General features: G+C 42.5%; 1 long non-coding RNA gene across 1 annotated transcript; it reads right to left on the reverse strand.

Moving 5' to 3' along the window:
* Positions 1-474: 474 nt before the first annotated feature.
* On the reverse strand, positions 475-1,085 carry LOC139071166 (uncharacterized). The gene is made up of 3 exons (XR_011521288.1): positions 973-1,085; positions 769-894; positions 475-677 (listed from the first exon to the last, which is right to left on the reverse strand). It is a non-coding gene; the product is annotated as an uncharacterized lncRNA (long non-coding RNA).
* Between the last annotated feature and the right edge of the window lie 13,157 nt (positions 1,086-14,242).

Here is a 14,242-nt window from a genome sequence, read left to right on the forward strand (position 1 = left end):
GATTTGTCATCAATTCTCGTGCAGCCATGTCCAGGGAGGTTGGTTGCAGTCGCATGGATCCTAAATTTCTGAATAACATGCTACTGTAGTCAGAGGAACATCCAGCGGCTTGGAGATGGTCTTTTATCCTTTACCTATAAATGCTGCTCTATCATTTTCTTTAACTTTTTCCTGAGACAGCTCTTTCCTCCGCTTCCTGTGGTCCATGTTGAGTGTGATCCACACGATAACACCAAGCACCCCAGTGACTACCTGTAGCCCTAGTCAACTGTATTGCTAATTAGTGGACACGCGTTTCAATAAAATGTCCCTTTGGTCACATTATTTTCTGTTTCAGGTGCCATCATTTTTGTCCAGACCTGTTTCATGAGTTAAATAAGTTTTAATAATTCTGCTAAAGCATTATTAAAAATGTCTGACATTTATTAGTTGAATTTCATAGAATTTAAAATTACTTTTCTCAGATTCAGGTTGCTTCTGTGACTTTTTTCCTTTTTCCCTTCATTAACTGAAGGGTACCAACAATTTTGTCCATGGCAGTATGTAATGGTACATAGGAGATTAAAGGACATTTTAATTTTAAAATAGTAAATTAAGCAATTAAACTTTACCACAAGCACCCAATGATGTTGTTTATTCACCACTCCAATGAGATACTTGTAAAGCCCTGGGTCCATCTGAGGCAACATCAGAAAAAAATAAGAGTGTTGACGTTTCTTTTAAAGAAACTACAACTTTCCCAGATATATAAAAAAAAAACAGTCATACCTTCTTCATCTTTGGCTTGTTCTGTTGCCAGATTTTTGTCATCTCAAATGAGTCAATCACAAAGGCCCTTTCACAACTTTTTTCATTGAATTTTTTGACAAGCAGTGTCAGGTAGGAATTGATAACCTGTTATTAAAAAGCACATACAATTCAATTACTAAAGCAGAGAAATTAAAGTTCACCCAAAAATAAAGGAATACTTACCTCACTTTCCAGTTCCTTCTGTGGACCAGTGTTATGTATGTCACTGAAGAATATTTTATATGGTCCAATCTTGGACAACAGCACATACATATTTTTCCCCTTCCATGCATCGTTAACAACTAAAAAAAGAAAAAAAAATTAAATGCTTTAGTATTTAAACTGGTCTTATTTGAACTGCTTTGGTTCTATATATTTCATTGATCAATTAATAATATATTAAGGTGCTTAAAGTAATTGTGTTTTTCACGTTTTAGTGTCTGAGTTTCAATCCATAATCAAAAGCAGTGTTGACAAATATGAACACTATACTTTTTTGCATTTCACAACATTGTGTGCCTAACATGACACCACCCTTATGCTGACTTTCAATTTTTTCTTTCAGTTATAACACTCACAAACATGAAAATGTTTTGTTCAGACAAATGGAGTCAGTCATGTTTTTTAAAATATTTATGGAAAAAAATTTTGGGGGTACAGTTTTCTAATGTAAATAACACACTGTGTGACAAAACTGAAAAAAAAAAAACAGTTTTGTTTCAACTTGTTATACTTACTTTGAATAATGGATGGATCAACTGAAGTGGTGGAAGTCCCTGTGGTCTCAGGAGCAGTGGGTGTAGCGGTGGGTGAAGCAGAAGGTGGAGCGGTTGTCATGGGGGATGTGGGTGGAGCTGAAGGTGGAGCAGTTGTCACAGGGGGTGTGGGTGGTGCAGTTGTCACAAGGGGTGTGGGTGGAGCAGAACGTGGAGCAGTTGTCATGGGGGATGTGGGTGGAGCAGAAGGTAGTGCGATTGTCACAGGGGGTTTGGATGCAGCAGAAGGCAGTGCAGTTGTCACAGGGGGTGTGGGTGGTGCGGTTGTCACAAGGGGTGTGGATGGAGCAGAAGGTGGAGCAGTTGTCACAGGGGGTGTGGGTGGTGCAGTTGTCACAGGGGGTGTTGGTGGGGCAGAACGTGGAGCAGTTGTCATGGGGGATGTGTGTGGAGCAGAAGGTAGTGCGATTGTCACAGGGGGTTTGGACGCAGCAGAAGGTGGTGCGGTTGTCACAGGGGGTGTTGGTGGGGCAGAAGGTGGAGCAGTTGTCATGGGGGATGTGGGTGGGGCAGAAGGTAGTGCGATTGTCACAGGGGGTTTGGACGCAGCAGAAGGCGGTGCGGTTGTCACAGGGGGTGTGGGTGGTGCGGTTGTCACAAGGGGTGTGGATGGAGCAGAAGGTGGAGCAGTTGTCATGGGGGATGTGGGTGGAGCAGAAGGTAGTGCGATTGTCACAGGGGGTTTGGACGCAGCAGAAGGCGGTGCGGTTGTCACAGGGGGTGTGGGTGGTGCGGTTGTCATGGGGGATGTGGATGGAGCAGAAGGTGGAGCAGTTGTCATGGGGGATGTGGGTGAAGCAGAAGGTAGTGCGATTGTCACAGGGGGTTTGGACGCAGCAGACGGCGGTGCGGTTGTCACAGGGGGTGTGGGTGGTGCGGTTGTCATGGGGGATGTGGATGGAGCAGAAGGTGGAGCAGTTGTCATGGGGGCGGGGGATCCAATGGTAGTCTCAGAAGTAGATGGATTGATTAATGGATCCTCGTTACACTTCCGGGGTACCTTGGGTTTCTGCTCCGTGAAAGGCGAAAGATGATCCATGTTGATCTTGGGAGTGATCATACCTTTACTGTCCTGGAGATCCACACTTTTTCCAATTATCCCAACAATTGTGTAGGGGCCGAGGTAGTTAGGATCTAACTTTCCCCCCTTTCTCTGTTGGCTCCTCACATTGAGTCGCCACACTGTCATCCCTACCTGAAAGATAGGGGAGACCTTGCCTTTGCTTTTTGTTTTGGTTTTTTTGTTTGTCTTCGAGGACAACACAGCTTGAATGGCTTCATCTCGTTTTATGATGTTTTCTGTAGCCTCTTCTATGGACAAATTGTCCTCCACACTATTATCAACCTTTTAAATAAAAATTATGAAAAAAATTAAGTGCATAGACTTCATATGACATGAAAACAAGTTAATGCCATACATTTGTGATGAAACCTCACCCTGTAGTCATCAGGGATTTCAGATGGATATCTAGCTTCTCTGCCAAACATCATAAAATAGGGTGACAGTTTCATTGTCACCTGACGCTTGGTTCTGAGGCCGAATAAGACGGCATCCAAATGCTTGTCCCACCCTTCTGGTTTGTTTTGCACAAGTTTACTCAGGCATCTAAATGGTAAAACAAAAATCAGAGTGAAGTGTGATCTAAAATCAAGTGATAATTGTAACCAAAAAACAAACAAACAAAGATAGCAGTTTAAAGCTAAGAAACATATACAAATTTGAAAGAGATAATATACCTTTGTATTGTGCCATTCATTCGTTCCACCAGTCCATTTGTCTGGGGATGGTATGGAGCACAAAGGCTTCTCCGAATGCCCAGCATTTGACACAACTTTTGATTGATCTGTTATAATTAAATTTAAATGTACACATTACTTTAAAACTATAATCAATAAATAAAAATTATACAGTGTAAGACAACAGCTACAATTAATGTCTAAAAACATTTTGTGTTTGAGCCAAACTGGTTTGCACCAATACTTCCCTCATTGACAAACTCCTTCCCTTGATCAGTAAGGATTCTTTTAGGTGCTTCAAACTGGTACACAAACTTTAATAGACACTGGGTGACTTCGTCTGCACTTTTGCTTTTCAAGGGATATGCTTGAGGCCACTTGGTGTAATAATCAATCAGCACACATATGTACTGATATCCACCAGACGTAGCCTTCAGTTTCCCAATCAAATCCATCCCAAGTAGTTCAAAAGGCTTGATAACCTTTGCAAAAAGAAATACAGATATCAGTCTCAAGTGTCATTTAGCCAATATTGTGATAAATATCTCAGTCCAGAAAAGTGCAGTACACACACACACACACACACACACACACACACACACATATATATATATATATATATATATATATATACAAATATATATATATATATATATATATATATATATATATATATATATATATATATATATATATATATATATATATATATATATATATATACAAATATATATATATATATATATATATATACAAATATATATATATATATATATACAAATATATACAAATATATATATATATATATATATATATATATATATATATATACAAATATATACAAATATATATATATATATATACAAATATATACAAATATATATATATATATATATATATATATATATACAAATATATACATATATATATATATATATATATATATATATATATATATATATATATATATATATATATATATATATATATATATATATATATATATATATATATATATATATATATATATATATATATAAAGACAGCAGAGTGGGAGATATAGATCTATCTTACTTTTATTGGTGTGTACTCCACCTTTTGTTTGATCACAGTTTTGCTGGCCTGGCATTCCACACAGTGACTCACCTGAGAGGAAGTTTTAAAGATAACATTAAATTACGTACTTTTTTAAATGAATTAAAAATCAATGTGATTTCAGTTGATTGATATTTACAGATGTATTTCAACCTTACATAGGTCTGATAAGACATCAAGAATGTGACTGAACACTGACCCACAATGTTATGTCCTCAGACATTCCAGGCCAATAAAACCTTTTAGAGATTGCCTCCCTGGTCTTTTTTTGCCCACAATGAGCTCCCCTGCTGGCAGCATGGCAATCAAGGAAAATTTCGTTGGCTTGCTGTTGGCCAACCAACACTTTTGCTTTTAAGGAATTTGGTTTGCCAGCATGTCGAACATAGAACAATTCTCCATCTGTGACAGGCGATAAAAATCATAATTAACAATATAAAACTTTATATTCATTCATCACATATATAATATGAAAATTTCACATAACATTTTTAAAACATATATCAATGTTGCATCTGGCATGCTTCGAAAGAGCCTGGGAAAAAATATTTCATACTATTTGATGAACAGCATTCAAGATAAATCACACAAATACACTTGAAGTTACTGGTCTATAAATAGTTTTTTTCTAAAGAGCAAAACAGGAATACTTTTGATTAACAACGTACAAAAAAAGTACAATATGGATCGAAATGAAGGAATATAAATAGGTTTTTTCTTGATTTGATACTTTACACTGCATACTTGTTTTCGTGGAGAAAAAAATAACGCTGTACTCATGACTGACCTTTTAAAACATTCTTAGTATGGAGCATGTACATAAGGCCTACATATTCTGTCTACCATGGACATAATTTTCACTTTAGAAGTGGTGGTGGTGGTGGTGGTGGGGGGGGGGGGGGGGGGGGGGGGTCCTTACAGTATGCTCTAAAGGGAAACAGGCTTCAAAACAAACATTTGGTTTCCGCTTGGTCCTAGAGCTCAACCAGTGTCATTTTAATATAGCGTAATATTGTTTTTGGATGGTAAAAAGTGCAGGCGTCAAACCTTGAGTTTGGAAAGGATGGAGGGACATGTCCCCCCCACCCACCCCCAAAATTACGTCCATGCTGTCTACAAGAAGAGTCCACCAAACCACTGATTGTCTCATTCACTGTTGTCCATAGTTTTTCAAGCAAAAATATTTAAATTTTGATTTTTTTTTTACATAACTGATTGCACAGTGCATGTTGTAACACTACCCTGTAGGATACCAAATCATATTGCCAACACAAGGGGTGTATCTTCCCGAAATGAGGGGACCAGAGACTGACAATGAAGAAATGTAGCATAATTCCATAATTCCTGTCACATTGTGTAGCATGCTAAATAGATCCAAATTATACTTAACAACAAATGGTGGCAAAAATTATTTTAGAGTTGGTTGCAGGGTCTAGAAGTAATAGTGAATAAGCTACAGTACAACTGACATCAATAAAAATTTTAAATATGTGGTTCTCGCCCTGGCTCGTGGGTCCGAGTATGACCCGAGTCGAGCACTTCTGTCGGACTAGGGAGGCTCTGACATCCCCCCTGGAGCTCAAAAGGATAACCATTAGTTGCGTTTCTCGCGCTGGGTCGTGGGTCCGAGTATGACCCGAGTCGAGCACTTTGGTCGGACGAGGGAGGCTCTGCCGTGCCCCGATCATAAAGATAACCCTGTTAAGTATACGTAAAGCCAACTTACACATTCTACAACCTGGTCAAAAAATAATAATTAAAACATAGCAGACTTTGCGGTTGTGTAATGAGCAGAAAAACTGGTTATGAAAGCAATAAACATACCTTGGACCTCAAAACTCTTGGCTTTTCTACGAAAGTTGGACTTCTGTGAAAGAGAAAGACCAGGGGGATATATTCCTTCGTTTTTGAAAGCCAAAATTTGAAAATGCAAGGTTGCATCCATCTTGCACTGCAAAATGCGCCGACAGTTGATGCAATTAACCAACTTGCCTACTAATTAACGCTATTGGCCAGTGAGCTATGAGCAAAGTTTGTTGCCTTGAAACAATTCAGCCTACCATGATAACAAAAACAAAAGAAAGTGATATATATATATATATATATATATATATATATATATATATATATATATATATATATATATATATATATATAAGCTCAAAAAAGTGAAACTGTCATTTTTTATTTATTTATTTAGTTAGTTTTTGCCATTTTTGGGGTTTTTATGAATGTGGAAGAGACCCAGCATCCTGTGATGGCACTAATAACGTCAAGAGAAAATACAGAAAGTAATATTAGGTATATTTAACCCTTTACACGTGACCAGGACTCTGTGATCAATTTTTGGCAAGGGAAATGATCATTTGTTGCCATTTTTGGGGTGGTTATGAATGTGGAAGAGACCCAGCATCCTGTGATGGCACTAATAACATCAAGAGATAATAAATAAAGTAATATTTAGGTAAATTTAACCCTTTACAGGTGACCAGGACTCTGTGATCAATTTTTGGCAAGGGAAATGATCATTTGTTGCCATTTTTGAGGTGTTTATGAATGTGAAAGAGACCCAGCATCCTGTGATGGGACTAATAACATCAAGAGATAATAAATAAAGTAATATTTAGGTAAATTTAACCCTTTACACGTGACCAGGACTCTGTGATCAATTTTTGGCATGGGAAATGATCATTTGTTGCCATTTTTGGGGTGTTTATGAATGTGAAAAACACCCAGCATCCTGTGATGGCACTAATAACATCAAGAGATAATAAATAAGGTAATATTTAGGTGAGTTTAACCCTTTACACGTGACCAGAACTCTGTGATCAATTTTTGGCAAGGGAAATGATCATTTGTTGCCATTTTTGGGGTGTTTATGAATGTGAAAGAGACCCAGCATCCTGTGATGGGACTAATAACATCAAGAGATAATAAATAAGGTAATATTTAGGTAAATGTAACCCTTTACAGGTGACCAGGACTCTGTGATCAATTATTGGCAAGGGAAATGATTATTTGTTGCCATTTTTGAGGTGTTTATGAATGTGAAAGACACCCAGCATCCTGTGATGGCACTAATAACATCAAGAGATAATAAATAAGGTAATATTTAGGTAAATTTAACCCTTTACACGTGACCAGGACACTGTGATCAATTTTTGGCAAGGGAAATGATCATTTGTTGCCATTTTTTGGGGTGTTTATGAATGTGAAAAACACCCAGCATCCTGTGATGGCACTAATAACATCAAGAGATAATAAATAAGGTAATATTTAGGTGAGTTTAACCCTTTACACGTGACCAGGACACTGTGATCAATTTTTGGCATGGGAAATGATCATTTGTTGCCATTTTTGGGGTGTTTATGAATGTGAAAAACACCCAGCATCCTGTGATGGCACTAATAACATCAAGAGATAATAAATAAGGTAATATTTAGGTGAGTTTAACCCTTTACACGTGACCAGGACTCTGTGATCAATTTTTGGCAAGGGAAATGATCATTTGTTGCCATTTTTGGGGTGTTTATGAATGTGAAAGAGACCCAGCATCCTGTGATGGGACTAAAAACATCAAGAGATAATAAATAAGGTAATATTTAGGTAAGTTTAACCCTTTACACGTGACCAGGACTCTGTGATCAATTTTTGGCAAGGGAAATGATCATTTGTTGCCATTTTTGGGGTGTTTATGAATGTGAAAGACACCCAGCATCCTGTGATGGCACTAATAACATCAAGAGATAATAAATAAAGTAATATTTAGGTAAGTTTAACCCTTTACATGTGATCAGGACACTGTGATCAATTTTTGGCAAGGGAAATTATCTTTTTTTTGCCATTTTTGGGGTGTTTTTGATGATACAGTAGACAGTATGAGTACAGTAACATCAACAGATAATACATAAAACCTTTATTTGGTCAATTTTAGGCTCCATGAAAATCTGAGTGATTTAATCACTTTTTGGCAAGTAAAATGCCACTTTAGTTGTCTACAATTAATCATCAAAAAAGAATTTAAAGATATTTTTAGGCGTTTCTTATAAGTAAACAGGGGGGTGTAGTCTCTATTTGGCAAGTGACAATCTTAATTTCATGTGCTGAAGTGCTTTTATCTTGTTACTTTTAAATAGAGCAACGTAATGTATAGATAGTAACCTACACAGTGTCATTAAAGCCAAAGCTTGATCAGTTTAAATACTATTTTTCAAGTAAAAATGTGCCCCAAACTAGTTAACCGTGGCTCCATGTCAAGTGGACTAAAGAAAGGAATGGGGGATAAATCAAATCGCTGGAGAAATGTTTATTTCCATTTATACGTTTACATTCAATTTTACATTGTTTATTTATTTTTTGTATCAAGGCTGTAGCATAAAGATAGCCAGTTCTTACCACAATCCGTCTTTCAATCGCAAATATTGCAAAAAGGATTAATATATCCTCATTGTGAACGTTTAAGACAAATAGCAACACTTAAAACAACTTCCGAACTGGAAAAACTAATATCCGCGATAAACATCTGTTTAAGTACCGGAAGAGGTTACCTCTGCTTTCCGAATGTCCATATTGCTAGATATGCTGAGTTTTAGGGCAAAATCCTGGGGAATTTCGTCTAGAAATGCAATTGCCCTAACCGTGCGCGATCCCGCGGTGGCTAATCAGTTTTTGGCAGCGAGTCGATTTATGGCTCAACACCGGCCGTGAACGCCCCTGAGTCCAGATTCAGACCTAGAAAGGTTATTTTCTGGGAGGGGAGTAAAGCGCTTTTCTGCCAGTTTATTCTGAAACCCAGACCACACAAGTGAGGGATCACAACCAGCGTGTTAGACGCTGCCTCCTCTCTGGATCGTGCCAGCAGGAGCCAGTCGTCTAAATACGTGGCCAGCCGAATGCCCCTCCCTCTCAGAGGGGAGATCGCCGCCTCCATACACCTGACAAACACCCTCGGGCTCAGCGAGAGGCCGAATGGGAGCACGGTGTATTCGTAACACACTCCCTGAAAGGCAAACCTCTGAAATTTCCTGTGTGGAGGGTACACGGGAATATGAAAGTATGCGTCCCTCAGGTCGATTGAGGTGAACCAGTCGTTCTGGTGAATCAGACGCAAAAGGGATGAGAGCGTGAGCATTTTGAATCTGTACTTTCTGAGGCATCGGTTCAGGGCCCTCAGATCCAGGATCGGGCGAATCCCGGTCCCTCCCCGTTTCGGGACCAGGAAGTACCTGGAGTAGAAACCGCTCTGAGACCGATCGGGAGGCACAATGCATATCGCTCCTTTCTCCAGCAGGGAGGAGATTTCTCCCTGAAGGATGTGAGCTGACGTCCCCTGGGCGTGGGAGAACACTACGCCGGAGAATCGAGGAGGAACTGAGGCGAATTGGAGCCTGTAACCTCTCGAAATAGTTCTCAGCACCCAACGTGAAGCAGAAACCGCTTTCCATTCCTCCATGTGAGTGGAGAGCGGTGACACAGCCGTGACACACGGAGCAGCAGCTCCCTCCAGAGGTTGTGGGGCAGCGGTGCTCGTGGCAACCACTGCGCATGCGCGGGGGCTTTGTGCTTTGACGGCCCAGGCTTACGGGGACGACCCGTGGCTGGCGGGTAAGTCCGCCAGGGGCCGCCCCCGCCTGGTTCCGCTCATGGGTAACATTTTTATTGATTTTTGCTGCACCCTTGACATTTTGTCTGGATGCGTCAGCGAACGTTTTAATGCTCCTTGAGCGTGACATGTTTGTAAAAAACTGTGAGTGCTTGTGACGTGTGTTTTGAGCCAGCACAGCCGGTTGCACGTCCTGGCCCCACCCTGGACCGCTCGGGGACTCTGCCGGAGGGGTTCCGTGAGGGGGGGAGAAGGCACCATGGCAACATCGAACAGGAGGAGCTGGCGAACGGGGAACTGCCAGCTGCAGCGTCGGGAGGGAAAGAACTCCGTCAGGCTGCCCTCTTCTTCTTCCTCACCTGCTGACCACCGGGTCGGGTGGGTTGTCCCGACGGCGAAGCGGCTTGGTTGCCGGATCTCTGAGGCCAAACTGGTCGAAGCGCTGAGCCCGAAGGAGCTGGTTGGACAGCTTGAGGCTTTGGGCGCTTTGGGATCCGGAACTGAGGCTCTGGCAGCTGCCTGAGGAAGGTTCGGGCGAGCCGGCAGCGCCGGTGAGGGCTTACGGGGAAGGCAGAGATGAAGGGCTTCATCCTCTTTCTTTTTGGCCTCACACTGTTGCTGCATTGATGCCAGGGCAGAGCCAAAAATGCCTTCAGGCACGATTGGCATGTCCAAAATGTCCTCCTTCTCTCTATTAGAGAAGTTGGTGAGGTTCAGCCATCGTGCACGTTCTTGAAGCACCATCATGCCCATAGCTTTAGCCGTAGCCTGGACCGCGCAGCGCTGCACATGCAGGCAGATGTCGGTCAGTACGGTGATTTCCTCCCACACCTCCGGGTCCGGCTTTGTATTCATGTCCTCGCAGAGCTCTGCTTGGTACGCCGAGAGCATGGAGGAGACATTCAAAGCTAGGACCGAGATGGCGGCAGCCTTGTACGCCCTCTCGTTCAGCGCCACCTGGAAGCGGTCCGCCTTCGCAGGGAGAGCGGGAGGCCTGGAGGAAGTTGCCGAGAGCCGTGGGTGCAGGTGTGCTGCAACCAGCGGTTCCATCGGCGGCATGCGAAGCATGCCAGCCTTCTCCATCCCCTCGAAGTCCAACGAGGAGGCTCCTTGGACAGGAGACCTGGAGCTGAAAGGGTGTTTGTCCCAGGAGGACCTCACTTCTTGGAGAAGCTCCGGGAAGGCGGGAAGGAGAGGCTTTGCCGCCCTTGTGGCCTGAGGCAGCTTCTTTCCCTCATAGCGGGATCTGACAGCCTCAGTGACCACGGTGGGCCAAGGGATGTTGAGCCTGGTCGCAGCGCGTCGGCAGACTGACTGCATGTCCAGGTGGGCGGCCGGAGAAGCCGCTCCATCCCTGGGAGAGGACGGAAAGCTAGGCATGGAGGCCTGAGCGATGGGGAGAAAAACGTCGTCATCCTCGTCCTCCTCTGAAATGAAGAGTTCCGAGGTGTCCGCGTCGTCTCCGTAGTCCAACTCCAACACGTCCTCGACGGGGTGGCTCGGACCGGCTGGTACGAGCTGTGAGCCCCAGCTGAGTTCGGCACACGGTTCCGGCTCCGGGAGGACATGTTCGCTGGTGTCCCCAGGCGGTGGCCCAGGGGCCGGCAGGCAAGGGTCCGTCCCCGACAGGCTAGCTTGGCGCGCTAGCCGCCGGCGAAGGCTCTTCAGGGTGAAGCAAGCACAGCTCTCACATGACCCGGGGACTTCCAATGCCAGCTGGGTGTGTTCCAGCCCGAGGCAGCTCGAGCAGACCTTGTGCGGGTCTTTGCTTGAGATTTTGTTCCCACAGGTACCGAGGCGAGCTCCTGCGCCGTCGACTCCTCTGGTGGGAGGAGCGGCTTCCATGTGGGCTAACTGGTGTGTTAGCAAGATAACGAACAGGTGCACTGGAGTGTGAAGCTGCTCGTTATGCCCCGAGCCTATGGTGAAGGTCAGGACAGAAGGACAGTAAGTTAACGTTCGGCGACGGAGAGGATATTAGCTGGCTCCGTCTGTGAACAGTTGAGTTAACTTACCTTAGAGATAAGCGACCACCGAAGCGAGAAGAGGTGATTGAATGGTGTGTGCGTTGGGACGCTTGCTACTTATAGTAGCAGGTGACGCGTACGTCACGGTCACTGGCCAATCAGGATTGGCGTATTGAGATAAGTGCTTCTGAGGAATCCGCGGAGTGGCGTATCCCATAGTGAGACATCGAAACGAATGTTAAGAAAGAGAACCGGAGTTTTAAGGTCCGCAACGTCACTTTCCGCGACAAAAAAAATGCTGACATCACGTGTGCGACCTGTGTTTACACTAGCCGACAACTTGGATGCCCTCAGAGCTGCACTCGCTTTATCAATTGTCCAAGCTCTTTTTGCTTGTTTGTTTTTGCAAGCGGAATTACTGCTCCTTGCGGAAGACCACAGACGAAGGACGAGGTTAAGAACGGGGGAAGTACTGCCGCCTACAGGTCTGGCATGTCCTTAACAACGTATTTATCCGGGTACGTGTGGACAGAGTTGTTTTTTTTTAAAAACGAGGTGGTGTGGATGCAAGTTTTTGGAGGGGCGGATATTCGTTTTTAATAAAAACCCGGCTACGTGTGGACTAGGCCTCAGTCTCTGTGCAGAGTTAGAGAGAGTCTGGCTGGCCAGGCTACTCATTTGCCTCACTGCTGCTGCTGCTTTCCTCATTCTCTGAAATTATAATGGCACCGTTAGAATAAGTGTTAAATAAAATAAATACAAATGTCTAATATTCCAAAATATATACATTTTTTATAATCTTCTCTGGTGTCTTTGAAACAATCAGTCCAATCGAGCACAGCTGGCACAGCGTGGAGGGATCTTTGGTGAAGGGGCTAATGCCGGATCTCATTGTTGCTCCCATGGTAACGGTATGCACTGTGGAGGCTGCCATCTTGTTTCCAAGTATGTGGATCTCATTGTGGTGCCCAGTGCAACTCTGATGTAAACAGCAGCAGGAGGAAGACAGGAATAAGAAATCAAAAGAAAAGGCTACATAAAACACTGGACCACCAGCTGCATGGCATGGGGGTTGTAACAGATAGAACCAGACTTATTCTTCAAAAATCATATCCAGGCAGTTTCTCATAAGATCTGTAGTTGCTTACGAACACAATTTATTGTTTTTACTTTGAATAACGGAAGCATATTGTGACTCTGCTTCTGCTTCCTATTTTTGACTATACAAACATAATTTATTTGAACTCACTTACATTTCTTCATTTGCAAGATGTAATTTAAAACAGCATGTGTCATTTTGTTTTACGTTGTCCCTTCAGAACTCATCACAGTCAACGAACGCCTTTCATGGTACCCATGAAAAACTCTATTTTATGAAGATGACTGTTTTAGTGTTATTTTCCAATTGTTGTTTTATATATGCAAATCTGTCAGTGTTTACTGAAATTGTCTGAGTTGCTATTATCACCTTTAATGCATGTAGTTGCAATCATTGGTGAACCATGGTACATTTTCTTTTCTTCTGTTTATTTTTTGGGGGGGGTGGGGGTGGGTGGGGGGTGTTAGTTTAATTTTTTTGTTTTTGTTTTTTGTAATCATGGACTGCCGTCTTATTAGCTACTTTGTTGTTGATTTGGAGGACCCGCTCGGTTTGTGTGCTTGTTGTGTTGGGTCGTGCTGGCTCACTGGTGGGGGTGGTTGTTGTGGCAGCAATATGCCTTTTAGGTGTCCAGCTTGCCTAACTCGAAGAAGAAGAAGAAGAAGAAGGAGAAGAAGGAGAAGAAGAAGAAGGAGAAGAAGGAGAAGAAGAAGAAGGAGAAGAAGAAGAAGGAGAAGAAGGAGAAGGAGAAGAAGGAGAAGAAGAAGAAGAAGAAGAAGAAGAAGAAGAAGGAGAAGAAGAAGAAGAAGGAGAAGAAGAAGGAGAAGAAGGCTGTCATTCTTGGAATCATGTGAGTGAATAACGCAATTTGATTGGCCACTAGTGTGTGTGTGTGTGTGTGTGTGTGTGTGTGTGTGTGTGTGTGTGTGTGTGTGTGTGACTGTTATTGCTTTTAAACAGTTAAGGGAATTTGGGGTCATTTTAATTTTGTAAAGCACTTTGAGTCGCACGTTTGCTTGAAAAGCGCTTTATAAATAAAATCTTATTGATTGAATGAGTCAGCCTGCAGCTCACATAGTGCGCACACGCTGAGTAATCGCTTAAGGCGAAAAATTTCAAACCGGTTAGATTTTCACCTCAGCATCTTGTAAGGCAGAAAACTCAGTGAAAATCAGGG

The sequence above is a fragment of the Nothobranchius furzeri genome, chromosome 1 (assembly GCF_043380555.1).
Source record: "Nothobranchius furzeri strain GRZ-AD chromosome 1, NfurGRZ-RIMD1, whole genome shotgun sequence".
Lineage (NCBI taxonomy): Eukaryota > Metazoa > Chordata > Actinopteri > Cyprinodontiformes > Nothobranchiidae > Nothobranchius > Nothobranchius furzeri.